Source organism: Panthera onca, chromosome D1, assembly GCF_046562875.1.
Source record: "Panthera onca isolate mPanOnc1 chromosome D1, mPanOnc1 haplotype 2, whole genome shotgun sequence".
NCBI classification, from domain to species: Eukaryota; Metazoa; Chordata; class Mammalia; order Carnivora; family Felidae; genus Panthera; species Panthera onca.
Window position 1 is genome coordinate 40,070,296 of NC_138348.1, and position 21,393 is coordinate 40,091,688.

Here is a 21,393-nt window from a genome sequence, read left to right on the forward strand (position 1 = left end):
CAACCGTAGCTAACATTCTTCTCTAGTAGGGCTCCTTGTCAACACCTCTCACAATGAGACGTGTGCTTTCTGCATGACTAACAACAGACCACAGCCTTCCTCAGTCCACACCCTCTCTTCCTTTTGACTCAGACTGAGTCTGTTGACAGGCCATGGAGAAAGCATACCCCGTACCTGTTAAAGAACCTGCTGGAGTGGTTTGAGGTGGGCACATGGCAAAGCTTGAGCATTTCTGATGATCTGAAACACGGTGTAGGGAAGAGGATCCAGCTGGGCCACTAGCTTGCTGTGTGTTCTTGGGCAAATCAATGTACCTCTCTGGGTCCTAGTTTCCCTGTGTGTGGGGAGGAGGAAGGGATGGAAAAGAAGATCCTTTCTAGCTCTATCTCAGGATAGATAGCAGGATAACTCTGGGATGGATTCCAGCTCTGTGAAACTCACTCTGGTTTAGGATATTACACTCTGGCTTGAATTTACAACCAAGACAGCCATCTGAATGCCAATCTGATATTTCTTTCATGGAGGAATGAGTATTCCTGAGCCAATTCAAACCAGGGATTAAAAGGAAGGAAAAAAAATTCTCTCCCCGAAGTCACCTAAATATAATTGTGTTTATACAAACATAGATCTTACACAACTCCTAATACTAAATTCTACGTGTCCATTAGCTTAACCCAAGGGGCCTGGTCATTACAAGTCTAAAAAATGATTGCAGAAAGCCCAGAAGCTTCTAAGGAGTTAATAGGAAAGGGACACCAGCTCCCAGAGAATTCTCTAGAGCTTAGTGGCTTGAGAAAATCAAGGGCTTCCCAATATGAAATTCAGATCTTTAAAAAAAAACAAAAATGCTAGGATTAGAATGGCCCCAGGACGCGCTCCCAGCCTCTCCAAGCGCTAGTTCCAAGGCCTGGCCCTTTTAGGCCCAGCCCCCACCAATGCCGGCGCTGACGTCAGCTCACTATTTCCATTGCCGGCAGCCCTGGGAGCTCAGACTTGCTAGATCAATGAAAACATCAACCTTGCCAGACGTGTCTGCCCCACTCCAAACCCACTGTGGAGCCAGGGGTTCAGGCACGCAGCCGGACCATCTGTCATTAGGCACTGCTGTTAATTGCTGTGCTAATGAACAAGGTTTGAATTGGAAGCACGAAATGCACATGCAGATTTAGACAGGGTTCTGCAGTTCTGGGTCCTGTCCCCTAACAGCCTGGTGCAGTCTCCAGGATGCAACGGCAAAAGTGGCCGAGTCACATCATGGGCACAGACAGTGCATAAGCCAGTCAGCAGATACTTCAAATAGCAAGTGTTGAGAGTTTTTCAGCCAGGCACTCATCCATCCATTCATCCCTCTATCCTCTCAATAACCACTGGCTTTACGGTGAACGCTGTGTCAAATGCCAGGGCTCCAAAAATGACCGTGACGTAGTCCCTGCCCCCAGGGGATCGCAGCCTAGCAGTCAAGATAGACAACTGGACAAATACAGCAAATACATTGTGACAAGTGCTAGGAGAGGTTAGCAGAGGGGCCGAGGGAACATAGAAGAGGGGTATCTAACCAGCCTGGAGTATCAGGGAAGACTTCCTGGAGGAGGAGAGACTGCCTGAACCAAGTCTTAAAGGAGGAGCAGAAGTTACCCAGGGAAAGAATGGAGGTAGGCGATACAGACAGAGGGACTAGGAGGGAGGAGAGAACACTGACGTCTGAGGCAGCACAGGCAGTTGGGCACGGTGGGGCACAAGTGTGGGATGAGGGAGTGAAGGGTCAAGACCCTGGGGTACAGAGTGAGGGTGCTGGAGAGGGAGACGACGTACAGACGGTGAAGAGCCCTGTGGCAGTTATTCCACAAATCTTGATCAAGCTCTTGCATGTTACAGGGGATAGAACTAGGTCAATGTCAGCCTCTGCCTTCAAGTGATATGACGAGCAAGGGACATACATAGTGGTGGCACAGAGTAGTTCAGAAGAAGAAATGTCAACTGATTGGGTCAGTCAGAGAAGTTCTCGACGGAGGGGACGATATAGGGGACGCCAGGGCTGGGCCTCCAGTTTCAGGCAGAACTCGGACAGGTGAGCCGTGTTATCAACCAGGTGCTAAGCATATGTTGACTCATCAAATCAGCGAGGCCATGCCATGCTCCTATTTTCCAGGTGAGGAAACTGAGGCCCAGGGAGCCTAAATAGGTTGGCAGCTGGGACACGGTATAGCCAGGACTCCAACCCCTGGTGTGCCTGACTCTATCTGGAGCCTGTGTCCTACCCATTACACCATGCTGCTTCTTAAGGACTTCCTGGTAGAGGAATAGCATGAGCAGGCCTGAGGGAAGATGGTGGAAGGCACACAGGAAGAGAAGATTGGGCCTTAGCTCTATGGGTAATGGTCTTGTAGAGGGAGGTCTGGGCTCTGGAGTCCAGCAGCCTCTGGACTTGCCCTCTCTCAGCCTCAGTCTCCTCACTGGAAAACGGGGACCTAACATCTACCTCCTGAGGTTGTCATCACAGTTCAGCGAGGTAACGCAAGCAAAGTGCTTAGGACATCACCTCTCGCCTTGTGAGGCCTCAAAGGTAGATGGCTGATTATGTTAATCAACAACCATCATTATTCCCCATCACAACTATAACTATTAGTATGATCCCAGAGGTGGGTCGGGGTGCATGGAGAACTTTGAGTGCCAGCTCAGGCACGTGTTCTTGATCTTGTTGACACGGGAGAGTCATGGGCGGGGGGGGCGGGGTGGGGGGTGGTAAGCACAGACACGAAACAACGGCTCGGCCGGAGCATATTTTCCTCTCCTGAAGGATAACACAGCAGTCCCCTCTTCAGAAGTTTCCTGATTTTTCTCCTATGTGGAAAGATGGCTTTATAGTGAAGAAAGGCCCTTTTGACACATGCAAATGCAGGCCGCAAGGTGCCCGTGAAGGGCCCAGTGACCGTCTGAAGCCTGGGTGCACACCACAGGGAGAACGAGAGGGCCTCAGGTGCTCCTGCTGGGGTCAGAGGTGGGGGGCTCGGTTGCCCCCAGCTGGTGAGAAAGGTAGGAAGGAGGAGGCATCTCTGCGGGCCCCTTGAAGGTGTGAGGCCGCTTTCCCTGGGCCATTCATCACCAGATCAGAAAGAAGCCTCTGGAGGCCACACTCCTGTAACCATAGAAACAGGAGCTCTGTGGACCATTCCTCTCTTATTAAAAAGGATGAGGTGGTGGGTCCCCTGGCATGGAGATGACTGAGAAAGGGCAGGCCTTTGTGAGGGGCCCACTCTGGCTTCATGTCCAGTCTGCCCCCAACCCTCTCGCTGGTCTGCAGAAGGAGGCTCTGTGGAGACTTCCAAGCTGCACAGCTGTCCCTGAGGAAGGGACAGAGATCTGGCATCTTTCTGGGCACTGGCATATCCGGGAACTCCTCTATTCTTTTGGGATCTCTCTGTGAAGCACACCTTATCTTCACTTCACAAACAGGGAGGTGTGATCCAAAGAGGGCAAACGACTTGTCTGAGCCATGTAGCTAGTAAGGGCTGGGCTGGATCCAGACGCTCGTCTGTCTGAACTCCCCAAACCTGCTTTAACTCCGGCTGCATTCCACCTCTTGGAGCAGGGGACGGAAAGATAAAGTTGGCTGGGGCCCTAAAGTTGGCTAACCAAATGACAGTGGCCAAAGAGAAAGGAAGGATCCAGCCAACCCCTGGTCCCAAGCCGGGCAGAGGGACAGTCCTGGGTTTGAATCTCCCGAGTGACCTTGGGCAAGTTTCTTCTCCTCTCTGATTCCTGTGTTCTCACCTGGGAAATGGATCTCAGAGGCCCTAGCGTGGTTGTAAGGCCAGAAATATGCTATTTAAGCTCTGGCCTTTAAAAAGTGCTCCCTAAAGGCAGCTCTGGTTCATGGTTATTAGTACAGAGCTGCAGATAGGATGGGGCTCCTCAAACAGCCCCACTAACATGGAAGATAAGCCAAGAACGGAACTGTGCTCTGGGCAGGGCATAAGAATTTTCTCCCTCCCTGACAATTGGCTCTTGGAAGCCATCCTTTATTGCTAAGCACTTATGCACATGTCTAATTTCATCTTCCTCACGGCCGGGAGAGTGGAGGATTACTCTCCCACATTACAGGTGAGGAAACTGAGACTTAGAGATGAAATGACCTGCCACTTGAAGCCAGCCAGGTCCTGCTGGTCAGCCTCCTGAGCCTATGCTCTCCAGAGCCCTGCTCCCTGCTGTTCTGGCTCCCCATGGCCGCCCAGGACCTGGGGACTGGCTTCTGGATCCGTGGTCTTCAGAAGGAAGTCCTGTGTCTACCCTTGGCCCCCACCACCCCCCTCAGAAGGTCAGCCCAGCAGCCACACATGACCTAGCACTCTTCTCAGCCCAGTGGGAACGACTGACCACCAGATGTGAACGATCCAAGCTGCCGATTTCGCCAAGACGCGGGAGAAGCAGGGTTTGGCCTGGAATCTATGGGTCCCTACCCTCCCTGCCTCATCACCAAACGGTTACAGGACCCAGTCTCAGGCTCACAAGACCCACATGAACCAGCCAGGCAGACACATGGGCCCCTTGAAAGGATTCTCAGGCTGGCCTTCCTCCCCCCACCCCTTCTCCATCAAAACACTGCCACAGCTCACAATGAGGGCCAGGGGAGCTGTAAAATCCCCATTTGCCACAATTAGCAGATGAGTAATGAAATGACAGTGGCAGCTGGCAGTGGCCTCTGCTCTCTCGAGGCCCACACCCCTTCCTCCTGTGAATGCCAGATCATGACAGAAACCAGCAGAATGTCTGGTACCCAGAGATACCTGGAAATACACCACTGGGCTCTCTTACTCTTCTTTTCGGAAATCCGGACCATCTTTCATGTTACTGGGGAGCTCGTGTTCTCTGCAAGAGGCCTGCAGTTGGAGTCCCTAAAGACAGAGTAAACTAGGGGAGGGCATCCCCAAAGGAGGAGAAAAGAGGAAGGAAGAGGAAGGAACAGTGTTTGCAAGGACCCTGAGCCAGGAAGGAGCTGGCATCGGACCAGAAAGCAAGCAGTGTGGCTGGAGCACAGAGTAGGGTGTGAGGATGGGAAAAGTGCCGAACAGATGGGGCAGAGACAGTTGGGGGGGGGGGGGCATAGGCCATGGGGAGAATTTTGCCATGCTATAGGCATCATGTGGCTTGTTCTCTTCTATACGGGTAGGTCCTTTAATAGTTTCCTAGATTTCAGAAAACTGTTTAAATTCATCTATAGATGGCCACATGTGCCTTAAAATGGTACGGTGTTAGCATCTGGACCATAATCTGGCAAAACTGCCATGCGTGTTTGTTTACAGGTGCATGGCACGTAAAAGGGCTAGAGGCAGCCATATCATCCCTAAAGCCAGGGGCCACCTGAGCAGGAGGACAGCCCAGCTCCAGGTGCCCTGCCAGAAACCTTCTGCCTTCTCTGGGCCAGCAAAGAAAGGACCTCGGGGCCCTCAGGCCCAAAGAGAGCTGAACAAAGTCCCCGCCAGAGAGAAAGAACTATTCCCTCAAAACGTTTCCGTCCGGCTCAGTTCATCAAATCTGCTTTATGTAGCGCAAAATAAACACAACCCTAATTAGCAGGTTCATGCTGCAGCTGAATTGTCTCTCAAAAGCGCATCCTGCTTCCAGCCTCAGCATCCCCAGAGGAGGCACAGCATCTCCCGGAGAGGCCGGCCAGGCTTTGTGGAATCATCATTCCTGTGGCGTTCATGCTCTTTCCTCCCAAGAGCTGTTTGCTGAAGGACAGCTCCTCCAGGTCTGATCTCAGTGAACTTCCGTGCCCTGGCCAAGTCCGCTCAGTCAGGAGGAATAATATGGCTCACCAGTGAGCTTGGCTGGATCACAAGCTAAAGCAGGTACGGCCGGGGAAAGTCTTCCTGAATGCCGGAGCTGGAAGGCGGTCAGCCTTGCATGCCTTCATTCACTGAGCAAATATGTATGGACTGGCCCCTATCCCGTAGGTGGTGGGAGACCGCAGGCTGTGCTATCCACTGCTGGAGTTTCTAGGGCTACGTGGGCAGAGTTCGAATCCCAGCTCTACCACCCAGTTATAACAAAATTACTTTCACCCATTGATTCTAGTTGGTTTTCTCCCCCGTGAAGGGTGCTGGGCATACCAGTTGGGGGCCACGGAACCCCAGTTGAGAACCACTCCACCTGGCCAGTGTGTCACTGGCTCCCGGTGCAACATCTGGGTAAGCCTAGTCACGAGCCTCATCTAGCTCTGTGGCTGGACCTGGAATTCCGGAATGACTCCCAGACGTTTGGTGGCCAACCACACCCAGAGCCCCTCCAGGCTGGCACTAGGGTAACCGAGCACGTCTGCAAGATACAGCTCTGAGATGACCCCGTAACAATCCGGGCAACCGACAGGGTGGACCGCGGGGCCCGAGCAAGGGAATCAGCAATGATTCCTTCTGTCATCTTCTCACCAAGCCGAATTCATCCTCCCGCGTGCCAGACGCCGTGCAACGTGCTTTATAAACACCGTAACATTACTCGTCCCACGAGCTGTCTCAGGTTAGGTGTTTCCCTCTCCCCCACGTCACCTCGTGCCACATTCGAGGAAACTGAAGCTTATGGGTGTTACGTTATACAGCCCAGAATCACACGGCTGGTCATGTTCAGAGCTGGGGTCCAAAACCCCAAGTCCATGTGCTTCACTATTATTTTCTTCCTTTACAAAGTCATATATTTATTGGGAGTGGGGAGCCTCAGTTTCCAAACTCCCCGGTCAGCTGTCCTATTTTAAAACAGAAGGTGGATGTGCTCAGAAGCCCCTCAACACTCGTCTTCTGGGCTTGGTCTCAGCCTGGCACACAGCCTGGGCCAGCCCAGGCTTGCCTGGGCCACGCCGCTTGCTCTGGTCAGGCTCCCGAGTCCAAAGCTTCCCCCTCATAAAAGAAGGAGTTGCTACAGGGAAGGCTTTCGGAAAGCCTGGAGCTCTGCTATGGATGGTCAAGCAGCCAACTGGCCTGGGAGGCGGGAGTTCGCCCTGGGCAGCCTGAGTGGCTTCCTCCCAGGCTTTAAATGCATAGTTGATTTAGGGAGCATTTCCTCGGGTTAAATGTCAAATATACCTCCAAATCAAACATCAGAGATAAAAAAAAAAAAGCTAGTGAGCTGCTCGGAGATGAGGAGAAAGTGGACTCTGGTCCCATCAGCAGCTTTCAGGCTGTGTCGGGTGGGAGCCATACCTGAGTGACTCTTGTGGCCTGATGGGAAGATCTGAGCTGGGTGGCTGGCAAATAATTTCACCTAAAATGTCTGTAAAAGTAAGGTTCTGAGGACAACAGTCCCACCTTGAAGCTTGAAAATGGGCAAATTAGGATTTCCCCCGCTATAGGCACCCTAGAGACAAACACAACAGGGCCTGGAGCAGAGCACTGCAAAAGCATCTTGAGGAGGAAGAACGGCCCACAGGCCTGTGGGCCTGGATGCTGCCCTCGATGCAGGTATTAGAATTTTTAAAGAAAAAATGCACGTCAGGCTGCAATGGCGGGGCATGGTGGGGGTTGGCGTATTAGCATTCTAGGGCTACCGTGACAAGGTACACAAACTGGGTGGCTTAAAACAACATTTACTGGGGCTCCTGGGTGGCTCAGTCGGTTGAGCGTCTGACTTTGGCTCAGGCCACGATCTCGCGATTTGTGGGTTTGAGCCCCTCATTGGGCTCTGTGCTGACAGCTTGGAGCCTGGAGCCTGCTTCGGATTCTGTGTCTTTCTCTCTCTGGCCCTCCCCTGCTTGTGCACACTCCCGCGCTCTTTCGTGCTCTCTCTGTCTCTCAAATAAATAAAAACAAAAACAAACAAACAAAAAATTTAAAAAAATAAAGCAACATGTATCGTTTCACAGTTCTGGAGGCCAGAAATCCAAAATCAAGGTGTCAGCAGGCTATGCTCACTCTGGGACTCTGGGTGGGATCCTTCTTTGCCTGTTCCTGGCTTCTGGGGGCGGCCGGCAATCCCTGCCATTCCTTGGCTGGAAGCCTGCCCCACTCTGATCTCCGCCTCCATCATCCCATGGCGGTCTGCTCTCCATGTGTCTGTCTCTCCTCTTCTTATAAGGACACGGGTCATATTGGATCAGGGGCCCATTCCATTCCAATGTGGCCTCATTTGAACGAGTTGCATCTTGTGAGGACCCTATTTCCAAATAAGGTTGCATTCTGAGGCAGTGAGAGTTAGAACCTCAATCTATCTTCTTGGGGGATGGGATTCTACCCATAACAACTGGCCACAAAAGAAACAAAATAATGGGAGTGTGGGTGCAGGGCACGTATACAGTGTGTACATCACTGTGCACCGGCCGGTCCACCAGAGCCCCATCCGGCCCAGGAACGCCCGTCTGTCCCTTTCATGGAGACACCCTGCTGCTGCTGCTCAATGACAAGAGCACGGCAGCCACATCAGGGTGCCACCACTCTGGGATTTGAGAACCCAGAGGCCTTCCCTGGGGGACACTCACCCCCACCACACGGTTTTCCATACAAACGGCCGCTGCAATTAATAGGGTCATTACACATTCCACCTGCTCCTTGACCCTACTGGGGCGCAACTTTTTTTGGTTGAGAATAACACCCCTTCAAGTACAAAAGCTGAGGATGACACGCTCTTGAGCAATAAAAAGACGTGAGGCACCACGAACCGAGCTGGCGATAATCACATCGTTGCCGCTGCAACAGAACCAAGTTTCACCCTTTCTATAAAAGTGCCCAGCTGTCACACTTGTGTGAGTGGAGTTCTTTATTGGCCTTTCTGTGCTCTCCTACATATGATCCAAGCCAAGTTCTCACATCTTTCAAGTCAATCGTGAGAAGTAACTTTCTACTTCTTATCCACAGCAGCTTGTGCGCCCTCGTCGTCGCGACGCCCAGACCAGTGGAAACAGGACGTGTATTCTGTGGCTGCAAAAGCCAACTTTACTTGGGGATCTGATCGCAATTTGGTGGGCATGCCTGGGAAGGGGTGTGGGATAGCGACACTGAGACATATTGCTGGAAAGCCACCCAGGACAGACAAGGAGGAGACAGAGGCTACCTCCAAACTCTTTTCCTGCAAAGCTTGAAACAGAAAAGTGGTTTGTGCCTGAGCTACCTAGAAATTCAAATTAGCCATTTTGCCCCATCCTAGGGAATTGAGTTTCTACTCTAAGAATTTAAATAAAATGTGAATGCGTTACAGTCACCGCGTGATGTTAGCCTACCATCAGGGGACGGGACTCTCTTTCCTTGTTCCCCCCGCTCCCTGGCGAAGCCTCTCTTCTGGCTCCCCAGACACTTGGACCTCTTGGCAGTTGGCCCCTCCATACGTACCACTTCCCATAGCTTCCTTCCCTTCTCAGATTTCCCTCCGCCTTCATCTCTAATTAAGTCCCAGCGTCTGCGCCCAGCGGCTGCCCAAGAAAGGAAGCTGCCAGCTATGGGTTTCAGTTACAGCGAATGAAAGAGGCTATTTTCCCTGGAGACAAAGTCAGAGGAGTCTGCAAAGTACCACTCACCCCCTCCCTGCGGCCCCCATCTCTCAGCATTGACCAGACACCCCCACCTCCCTCCCACCCTCAGGAAGGGCACCTAAGGGTCCCAACAGAACCTTCTGGGTGGAGAGATCCCCAGGGAACAGAGTAGCTTCCTGGTGGGAAGGACAACAGAGTTTGTCTATTTCCTTTGGAATCTGTCCAGGCGGAGCTATGTCAAAGACTGGGCTGGGGTACAAAAGGCATTAGGCAGGGACCCCAGAGGACAGCGTGCAGAATTCTGGCCATTAGACACCAGAATGTGTTGTTACTGGCTACATCCACTCCTATTTGGCAAATGCAGTTTTTGGATAGGACTTTGTTTTTCAGTCTGGGTTAGATGTGCAAAGTGCCCGGGGTCAGAAGGGAAAGGCTGGGCCAGATGGCAAGGCCTGAGGCCAGGACGAGGCTGCTGGGCTCTCCAGGGCCCCAGCAAAGCAGAGGCCCTATGGGGTGGTCCTCAGGGCACTGATGCCTGGGTGATGAGGGCAGAGATCCCCTCCAGCATCACCTCCCAGGCCCAAACAGAAGGGTGACGGAGACTGGCAGAGAAATAGCAGTTGTTTGATGAGAAGTCAGCAGCCTCTGCTTTGCAGAAGTTTTATGGACCAGAAAGGCTGCTGGAACAAGCTCCCGCCCCCAGCCCGGCACTTCTCACGCACTTCCCTTTGCTTTTCCTCACCCCCAAATGCCTTCCTCAAGTTTGTTTAGATAATAGCAGCTCTATTGATACATCTTGCTCACACAATTCATCCAATTAAAGTGCACAACTAAGTTGTTTTTAATACGTTCAGAGTTGGGCAACCATCACCATAATCAATTTTAGAACATTTTTACGCCCGCCCAAAAAAAACCCCCCACATCCACAAGCAGTCACTCCTTTCCCCCCATTCTTCCCCAACTCTGGGCAACCATGAATCGACTTTCTATTTCTACATTTGCCTGTTCTGGATATTTCGTGTCAGTGAAATCAGACCTTCCTCACTTTTTAAGCCCCACCCTGGGACCCAGTTCAAGCATCCTGGGGCCACAGCCTGACAAGACCCACAGACTCGGCCTCAGGAAATATGGGCAGAGGGACAGGCTTTGCCATTTCCTGGTGTGAGACCCTGACCAAGCCTCCTGGACCTGTCCCTTGGCCACAAACCAAGATTAATAAACAAGTGTCCCAGAGCCTTGCGGCGAGGACCCACCAAGATGGGGCGTGTGAACACACACATTGTACATGATAAAGCACATCACATGCAAATAAATAGAGCCCAATCCCAGCTTTTTTTGAGTTTATAAAGAAAAATAAAGAGCTGGTCTTCCTACCCTGATAATTCCAAGTCCTCTGCCCCAGCACCCACCTTTACTCTTCTTTTAAAACACTTTTTTAATGTTCATTATTTATTTTTGAGAGAGAGAGAGAGAGAGAGAGAGAGAGAGAGAGAGAGGGCATGAGGAGGGGAGGGGCAGAGAGAGAGGGAGACACAGAATCTAAAGCAGGCTCCAGGCTCTGAGCTATCGGCACACTCAGAGCCCGACACGGGGCTCGAACCCACGAACCATGAGATCATGACCTGAGCCGAAGTCAGATGCTTAACTGACCGAGCCACCCAGGCACCCCCCACCTTTATTCTTCATATTCTTTTCTCCATGTGCCTAGGACACAGTTGCCAAAGAAAACTCAAGAGATGCTACCCTGACAAGCCAGGAAGAGAAGAGCTGCCCACTTCTCGGTGCTCTTTGGTGAGAAAATGACAGGATCGTCCTCACTGGGCAGGGTGTCAATGCAAAAGGTGCTGTGCAGTGACGAAAAACGGGTTGGACCGAGATGGTCCTGGGCCTAATGGTGGGTGCTGTTCTGTCACCTGTGGAAGCCCAATTGACCACCTCCCACCTTCTTCCTCCCCTGCACGATTTGGGATAAAAATAGGTACAACCTCCTGAGGTGTGTGCTCGGATCACCTGAGATAGGACTTAGCCCAGAGCTGGGCTACTGGTCAGTAGTGAATTGTAGCCACCACTGCTAACTAATATCATCGTGGTTGTAATTATCACTGCCATTATCAGAAGGCAAGGCTAGCCAATCTGTGAAGAGCACTGGCTCCCACCTCTTTATGCCTTAGTTTCCTCATGTTTAAATTAGACACAAATAGTACCAAACTCATAGGGTAACTGCGGGGTTCAGTGGGTTCATGCACATAATGTGCTTAGAGCAGTGCCTGGCACACAGAGCTGTAGGTGGATTGGTTAGTATTACTTCCTAAAAGGGTTTTTCCTCATTTCCTCATGGACCAACCCCAATCCCTGGATTTCTTCCTCTCACTGTATCTTCCTTTCACTGGATATCTTCCTCTCCCTGAATACCTTCTCTGGTCCCTGTTTTCCATTGCAAGTGTCCTTCTGGCATATCCCCAACTTGTAAAACGGCCTCTGGCTTTCCAGTCTCATTGGACAGTCTGTCTGCACCTATAAAAGTCAAGGAACTAAAACCACCAGATAGTTCTTTAATACCCTGGGGAAGGAGGAGAGACCCAGACCCATCCTTTGGGATGGGTCCCTGCAAGATCCAGCTCATAACCTTTCCGGCTGAATGTTTTGGGCAAGATGAAAGCAATTCCAGCAAATAGCAAGGGTTCAACTGATCAGCCTCCAGCATAAAATTCCATTTCTTCCTTAGAGTTCTAGGCATGGCAAATCAGTGGCTTAAGGGGGTACACATTGGTGAAATGCAAAGAACCAGCAAAAAGAAGGTGGGACAACTGATTACCTTCCCATCTTGCTTCTGCTGATTGCATTACCATTTATCACAGCTCAGCAGGAAAAAGCTAGGAGAAGCATCCTATGATCCTGGGTTGAATAAATATCCCACTATCAGTGCTGGAAATACAAGCCTGATTCAGCCAAATCTTAAATGCATTTGCATCTAATCCCTTTATAATCCTTCCTATGGCATAGTATAAGAGCTGAACAAGATATTCCAGCCTCCCCAGGGTGCACAGAACATGGACACTCCTGTCCAAACTTTGGGATGTAATTATCTAAGGCTGGGTGCTCCTCCGAGAATTTGCAGCCCCTGCGCTCGTGCTAACAACAACGTTCCTGTTCCAGATGATTTTGTGTACTTACAGACACACACACATACACAGATGGACATCAGGAGGCTAAACTTCAGTCAGAAGGACCAAGTTGAAAGGGATCTTTTTTTAAGTTTTGGAGAGAGAGAGAGAGAGAATGTAAGAGCAGGGGAGGAGCAGAGAGAGAGAGAGAGAGAGAGGGAGGAAGAGGATCCCAAGCAGGTTCCACACTGTCAGCGGAAAGTCAGATGGGGGGCTTGAATCCATGAACCATGAGATCATGACCTGAGCTGAAATCAAGAGTCAGACAATTAACCGACTGAGCCATTCAGGCACCCCCAGGTTGAAAGGGATCTCAAGGGTTGTCCCAGCCACCTATCTCTATCCTCATTTTACAGGACAGAGCACTGGAGTGCAGAGTATGGACTAATTTGCCCTAATTAATGCTCTGTTCTTTTTTTGTTTCCTCATTTGTCAAATGCAAATCATTTCCCCTGTATTTCAGGGGTTTTGAGGACTAAATTCTAACTGTAATACATGCTTAGTAATTTTACTTTCTTCTCTTCCTTCCCATGCTGACCTGCTATGTAATGACTCTGTTTTGTGTTCTCCTGAACACTTAGTAGGACCACAGCCATCCCGCCAAATATTGAGGAAGCCAGAAAAGCTATGACGTTTTCCCCTTGCGAGGCACAAGCTTTCCCCCCAGTGCAGATGGGAGGACTTTGGAAGTTATATCCGTTCATCTATTTATTCAGCAAATTCAGAGTCAGTCATTGTTATAAGCATTAAGGGATACAAGAGTAATAAGAGATTTACTAAGAGAGACAGATCTTAATCAAATCGTTACTCTCATAGTTAATTAAAGTTTTCATAAATGATACAAAAGGCAGACAGGTGGCTGTAAGAGCGTATAACAGGAGGACTTAGCATAGCCTGGGATCGGGGGTAGTCAGGGAAGGCTTCCCCGAGGAAGAAATATTTCCCTCAGATATGAAGGATGATCAGGTATCTGTCCAACAACGAGTGGGACTAGGGGTGAGGGCTGGAGCGAGCAGCTCAGAAAGTGAGAGCGACGAGTGCAGAGGCCTTGGGGAGAGGAGTTACCTGCCAGATTTGAGGAACCAGATCGGACTAGAGAGAAGTCTGGTTTTGTGCTTGAATACTTATTTGTTTTTGTTTCGCTCAGAGGAAGATGAAGATCATCAGCCCCAGAGCCCTGGGGAGGAAGGTCCGTTGGAGGGGGTAGTCAGTGAGTCAACCCACTGATCCTGACCCATAATTCAGACCAGGGTAGGAGCTGCTACAGCTCCAGAAGAATGGGTGAGACAGTCCTAGGAAGAGATCTCTGAACCCCTGAGACTGAGCAAGGCTGGTCCACAGAGCAGTCCCCACCGGTAGACCCTTATTCAAACACCCCCTGCCCCAATCTTGCCTCACCACTGCCTTTGCTACAGAAAGAAATGTGTTCCTATTTCATCAAGGACCCATCTTCCAGAACCAACTTGAAATCTAGAAGACCGCATGGCTCCCAGTATTTTTCGGGTTTCATGTCTTTATTAATCCTTATCCCAGGGACACTGTATATAGCACTTAAGAGCTTGGGTTCTATAGTTAGACCTCAGAGGTCTGAATCCTGACATTGTCATTTACTAGCTATGTAACCTCAGGCAAGTCTCTTAACCTTTCTGTGTCCTCATCTATAAAATGAAGATGACAATTTACTCACCTGATAGGGTTGCTTATAAAAATTAAATGAAACAATGTAGGTAAACATTAGGACAATGGGTGGGATTCCTCGATAAATGGAAGTTGCATTATTATTATTAATTATTATCATTAATATCACCATCAGAACCACCATGTAACACATGTCTACAATATTCCGGAAACTGAGCTAAGTGTTTCACATACCTTAATTTGAATGCCCCCACAGTTTGGCACAATGATCCCAATTTTCTAAATGAGGAAACTGAGGCTCGGAGGAATTCAGTGACACAGCTATTAAGTGACAATAAAGATTCACACTCGGGCTCTAAAAGCAGTCCACTCTCTACATTTCTATCCCAAGTTGGCCACTTCTCATCAATGTGCTGTAAAATCCTGTTAATTACAACTAATGAGAATGAGGTTCTATACACTACCTGTTCATTGATTTGCAGATTTTTAATATCATTCCTTGCCCCAGGGGAACTCTCCAGGGGGCCATCATTACCATACAATTCTTTGGGGGAAACGAAACAACAGCTGGCCCTGCCAATCACCATGGCAACACTCCTGTGAGTACATAGAATCGCATCAACAGAAAAAATCTATATATACGTATATGTTCTATATTTGCCCTTAAACGCTACATTATACATTGACTCGCTGATGACACCATCAGGGCTCAGGTCGAGGCATTTTCAATCCGCTCCAAATCTCTCCCCCTTCTAGGATGCTTCCAAGACCCCATCAAGCGGGCACAGGCAGGGAGAGATGTTGCTAGGGAAAAGGGATCATTGCCAAGTTCTGGCCCACAGCAGCATATGCTTCACGGTGACAATGTGTAACTGTGGGGATGGGGACGGTGTCGTGGGCGTGTGACCTATATAGTCGCATAGGGCTCTGCGTTCAGAAGGGTCCATGCTTGGTTTAGTGCTCTGCTTCTGCCAACTTCAAATTCTTAATAATTTTTAAACGAGGGGCCGCGCGTGTCCATTTTGCAGTGATCCCCACAAAATACGCAATGTGAGGAGTGAGCAATGGACAGGTACTTTGTGCGGTTCTTTTCTGGATGGCATTTTCCTCCTCTTTTCGTCTCTCTCTCAGATCTGTGAATCCACCCAATATTCTAGCTCAAGAGGTTTTTTTTTTATGTATTTTTATTTTTTTAATTTTATTGTTTGTTTGTTTGTTTGTTTTTGAAATTTACATCCAAATTAGTTAGCATGTAGTGCAACAATGATTCCAGGAGTAGATTCCTTAGTGCCCCTTACCCATTTAGCCCACCCCCCCTCCTTAATCCCTCCCATAACCCTCTGTTTGTTCTCCGTATTTATGAGTCTCTTCTGTTTCGTCCCCCTCCCTGTTTTTATATTATTTTTGTTTCCCTTCCTTTATGTTCATCTGTTTTGTCTCTTAAAGTCCCCATATGAGTGAAGTCATATGATTTTTGCCTTTCTCTGACTGACTAATTTCACTTAGCATAATACCCTCCAGTTCCATCCACATAGTTCCAAATGGCAAGATTTCATTCTTTTTGATTGCCGAATAATACTCCATTGTATATATATACCACATCTTCTTCATCCGTTCATCCATCGATGGCCATTTGGGCTCTTTCCATACTTTGGCTATTGTTGACAGTGCTGCTATAAACATTGGGGTGCATGCATCCCTTCGAAACAGCACACCTGTATCCCTTGGATAAATGCCTAGTAGTGTAGTTGCTGGGTCGTAGGGTAGTTCTATTTTTAGTTTTTTGAGGAGCCTCCACACTGTTTTCCAGAGTGGCTGCACCAGCTTGCATTCCCATAGCTCAAGAGTTTTTATCAAAACTCAATGGTTTTCCCCCAGGGAATGCAGCCACGCTAACGTCACCAGAGTGGAGCCACTCATAACCCTACAAATAATAGTCGCTCTGTGCTTCGTGCTGTCTAGGTGCTGGGCACCACACTCAACTGGAACTGATACGATTTCTGATCTGTAAAATGGGTGGGTACTGTCAAATCCATTTTACAGTTGAGGACACTGAGGCTCAGAGAAATCCAGTCACTTCCCAAAGTCCTTGGGACATAAATCTTATGAACAGTCCCAAAGGCCTTCTCAAGGCTGCTCACTCTCCCTTGGCTGCTACTGTGCCTCATTTGGGCCCAGGTGATTCTGTCAAACCTCTTATAAGTCTTAGGAGTGGGGGCCCTTCCCAGCCACCTGCCCAGAGGTCCTGGCTCCTCTGACCTCTTCTCGACTTGGATGAAATACTATGCAGCCTGGTGTGAGAACTGACACCCCAGAGGCTGCTGATGGCACTGGGGGACACAGTCATTAAGAAGAGTGAACTCCCACTGGGGCATGCTGGCCACATCCTCCCCTTCTCTTCTTCTCTCCATGGACTATTTCACAACAGTCTCCTCTTGCTGCCCGTTCACAGAATCCCCATGCGCCAAGCCAAGAGATCTTGTGTGGTGACCTGGGTGTTTCTCCACGGCTCTTTGTGAGACAACAGCCATCAAGGTAAGACACCACAGCGTTGTTTCGCATCCTCTCACCTCATTTCCCTTTTGTCTCACCTTCGTGGCCTGGGTTGGCAGCCCCCAAATGAAGCATCCAAATCTTCATCTTTGCTTCAGGCTCTGTATCCTAGAGAAGCTGGTCTAAGACACATCTAGGCAGACTGCCTTCTCACTATGGAAGGTGGAGCTTCCATATGGAAGGCTGAACTTGGAAGTGAGGTGTGATTTATGGCTCTTTGGTCCTGCCATGAGCTGTAGGAATGACCCCCATCTAAAAGATACAGTGGTCATTTCCAGCCTTGCTGACCAGCGCTAGTCTTCCTTCTTCTCCCGGCCTGCCCATTCCATCCTAGTCTTACGGGGACCCTCCCATCCACCCTAAGCCATGGTTAATCTGTCCACTGGGGACACCTGACCCAAGCTGAACCAATGAATTCCTCCCTTCCTTGGGATTTTTTAAAAGCGGGGATTAAGTGACTCAGTCTGTTTTCCTTTACACACTCTCTCTGAAACAAACACCCACAGGATCTACAGCTGGATGTAAGAAATCTCGTGAGTGGTTAGTGGCCATGCTGTCTGCCACCTAAATAAGGTCAGCCTGTGGCACGAAAGAAGAATTCTGCCAACACGCCAAGAGAAACCAAGGCAGGAGCTACTGAAAGAGACTTACTGGCTGTCACTGGCATGCATCCTGTGTTCCTTAAGCTCAGCTGCTCTATTACCCTCCTTGGGGTTTACTTGGTCTAGGTACTTATCTACTACCTTCCATTAAACGCCCCCTGTTACCCAATGCCATCCGAATGGCATCTCTGTCATGGACCACCAAAGGAAGCCCAGTGAGCACAGTGTATTCCCACTGACGGGAGTGGAATGTAGAAGTGGGAAGAGGCTGGGTTTGGGAGGCCTACAGGCCTGGGGATGAGTCCTGAACTCCATGGCAAGGAGTCTAACCTCTCTGTGCCTCAGTTTCCAGATCTAAGAAATCAGGAGAACACCACCATCTTTCAAGGTAAGCGTGAGGATCTAATGAGATCATGCGTATAACATGCATAGCACAGCCTGCTCCCCATCCCCCAATATCTGATCAAAATGATGACTCCCTTTCCCTGTCTCCCAAGTCGGTGGTGGGGACTATCTGCAGAGGCAGGTTTTGCTTCTGGCCCCGGGACCCATTGGGTGTAGTCACAAAGCCCTGTGAGTCGCTCTGAACTGTCTTCATCCTAGCACTCTAGACTGAGAGAACAAGACCCAGAGGCTTCCCCCAGAAACTGAAGATTCATAAACTCTCATCCCCGAAGTCTACCTCACATGTCACATAGCTTCACCGTTCACACCGGACCACTTTGAAAATCCTCAAGAAGTGGTCATTTAGATTGGGCCTAATACCTTCAGTGACAGGACGCTCACTTCCTCACAAAGGCAGCACATTCAAGTTTTACATAGCTATGACATTTACTTTGCCTCCTCCAACAGGCTTGGAGTCTTTGACATGTTGGAAGTTCCAGATTTCTGTAACACCGTGGGATCAAAGCCTTGAAGCTCTTCTGCGTACGTCACCATCATGAGCCAAGGAGAGACCTTCGAAAAAGACAACAGATAGCTCCCTTTCACACGCACCATGTTAGCATAGTACTTGGTGTCCACACGCCATGATCATAAGGCCAGAATCATCTCGAAGATTGAAGATGGCAAATTCTTTGACACACTGCCCATCCAGAGGCGAAGTCTACATCCCATCCCCTTGAATCTGAGTGGGCTCTATTTCCACTCTGATAGAATATGGCAGAAGTGACACCATGCCGGTTCCCAAAGCCAGGCCTTATGAAGCTGGCAGTTCCCATCCTCTGTCATTTGGAACACTGTCTCTGGGAGCATCGGACTTCAAACCCTCAGGCCACCATGCTGATGCAGCCCGGTGTAGGTGCTCCAGCTCAGAGTTCCACCTGAGCCCAGCCTTCGAGGCATCTCTCCAGCCAAGGCCCCGTACGTTGGGTGAAACCATCTTCTACCCTCCAGGTCAACTCATCGCTGGTTGAATTCCACAAGTGACCTTACTCCACACGATGCCATATGGAGCAGAAAAATCACTCAGCTGAGCCCTGCCCGAGTTCCTAACCCACAAAATTATAAATTATAATAAAATGGTTGTTATTTTAAGTCACCAACTTTGGAGGTGATTTGTTACATGGTGACATATAACTGGAACAATTATTACCTCATCCAACAGATGAGAAGACAGAGACTGAGTAAGGTAAATGAATTATCCAGACATTTGGGGACCAACAGGTGGGGCTGGAACCAAAACTTCTCATTCTTAGTCTTGTTTTTCTATTTGATCTTGATGACACTGTGAACATCTAGACCATCAGCAGCAAAGATCACCAACCATTCATTTCAATTTTAGCTGAAGTAACATTATCTGGCACTTCCATGGCCTGGTGTCAGTAGACTTCTTTGGCTTTGTTCTAAGTGCTTTCTTCCCATTTACTTATTTGACCCTCACAACAACCCTACGAGGTAAATGTTATTATAAGGTCTAATCGGTAGATAGGGAAACTGAGGCACAGAATGATAAAGTGTCTTGCCAAAGGCCACGTAGCTAGAGAGGCACAAAGCAGGGATTTGAACGCAGTTACTTTGGCTCCTGGGACCATGCGCCTAACCACTAAGGAGACCATCATTCGAAAGAGCCAGGCCGTCTTAGGTCAACTCAGAGGTGATCTGAACTCATGGCCACTGTGTGTGGCTCAGTGCCACATTGACTTCCACCCCGAGCTCTCAAGTCCTTAACGGTCTTTAGAAGCTTTTAGACTTGAGACCCGCCCATTGTTCACTTACAATATGGAGCAAAGCTGTAAAGGACATAGATGTTTTACATCCAGTTGGGTGAAGGGAAGCATCTTTGTGTCTGCCTGCAACCCTGACAGGGAAGCCGGGGCCACCCAATGAATGCCACAATTAATTTCCCAGTGCGCAATATTGCCTGTGGGGAGAGGAGGCACTGGTTCATTTCTTATTCATGAAGTCACACTGCCAAGCTTCATTTGCATGAAGTAATTTCTGCTGCTGCTACCCCGCCATAAAACACATCCGTTTCTCCTACAGGATCTGGTCTCTTTGCACCAACAGAGATGAGTAAGCAGTAAATGCTGAAGGAACACACCCTTTGGACCATTTTAATCAGAAAGGTGTCTGTAGCTAACGATAAGTGATTTTATAGGAATCTAAAATACCTTGGACTCAAAGTACTCAAATGCAACTCTGCCTCAAGATCTATTTTGGGGAAAGTGTTTAGCATTTCTCTCTGCTTGGCCAAACGTTGATTTCATAACCAGTGGAGCTATAGAACTATAGTTGTCCAGGAAAAAAAAAAAGAAGAAGAAGAAAAAGAAGCAGGAGAAAGGTGGGGGGGGGGAGTGGTCAATAACCTGCCAAAGCCTGATGAGTTAAGTCACTGGAAATGACCCTTTGTATGGCACATCCTGCAAAGATGTCCGCATCGTAGCCGCTGGAACCCGTGAATATATCACTTTACATGCAGATGGGGCTTTGCAAATGTAATTAAGGTGAAGGACCTTGACATAGGGAGAGAATGCTGGATTATCCAGGTGAACCCAGCCTAGTCATGCGAATCCTTAAAAGTGGAAGAAACTTCCAGACTACAGTCAGAGAGCTATGACTATAAATGAATGTTCAGAGGGACGCAACATTGCTGGCTTTGAAGACGGAGGAGAGCGGCCACAGACCAAGAGACATGGGTAGTCTCTAGAAGCTGGAAAAATCAAGGGAACAGATTTATTCCTAGATTCTCCAGAAAAAAAATCGCAGTCCTCCTGACACCGCAATTTTGAGACCCTGTCAGACTTCTAACCTAAAGAACAGAAGATCATAAATTTGTGTTGTTTTAAGTCACTATAGTTGTGGTATAGTTTGCTACAGCCACCATAGAAAATGAATATACCTTGTATTAAGAGTTCTCCACCATTCATTAGCTGTGTGACCCTGCCTGAGTCACCTCATCTATCAGAAGTAGGGAAGGTTTTGTGAGTCTTAAAGTGCATTGTGGAGGTAAGATTTTAATATCATTAATGTTATTATTCCAGCTGACCACACTCCATGCGAGAAATAGCCCAACTGGGATGGCTGGGACTTTCCAATTCATAAGGCTTAAAAATCATTTAAGCAATTAATGCCAGCCTCCTCCTGACCAAATATTTTCCCAGGCACAATTTAAAAAAAAAATGACAGCAAGTGCTTCATCATTTCGCCCGGCCGCTGTTTAAGATCCATCCCAGATACTAACTGGGGAGGGCCATATCAGCTATTTATTGCCACAGTAATGCTATGTAACAAGATAGCTGAAAAATCCGTTGCTGAAAACAATAAACATTAATTTCGTTCACGAGCCTGTGGGTCTGTGGTTTAGGCTGGGCTTGTCTGGGAAGTGCTGGCCGCGACTCAGTTCACTCTCATGACTGGTGGCCAGATGGCTGTTGGGTGACCAAACTCTTGTCTGTGTGCTTCTCACCATCTACCAGGACAGCTTGAGCATCTTCTCATGGCAACAGAATTAAGCAAGAGCAGGAGCAGAGATGTGCCAATGTCTTTT

At 48.9% G+C, this 21,393-nt stretch overlaps 1 protein-coding gene and 2 long non-coding RNA genes across 3 annotated transcripts in view; 2 read left to right on the forward strand and 1 right to left on the reverse strand.

Moving 5' to 3' along the window:
- NAV2 (neuron navigator 2) overlaps positions 1 to 21,393 on the reverse strand; it is a 732,958-nt gene that overhangs the window by 563,391 nt on the left and 148,174 nt on the right. The gene's annotated exons all lie outside the window — the stretch shown is intronic.
- Positions 1,514 to 5,573, forward strand: LOC144613089 (uncharacterized). The gene is made up of 2 exons (XR_013550398.2): positions 1,514 to 1,652; positions 5,301 to 5,573. It is a non-coding gene; the product is annotated as an uncharacterized LOC144613089 (long non-coding RNA).
- Positions 14,516 to 21,325, forward strand: LOC132661547 (uncharacterized). The gene is made up of 5 exons (XR_014135298.1): positions 14,516 to 15,118; positions 16,703 to 16,785; positions 17,310 to 17,531; positions 17,751 to 17,793; positions 18,258 to 21,325. It is a non-coding gene; the product is annotated as an uncharacterized LOC132661547 (long non-coding RNA).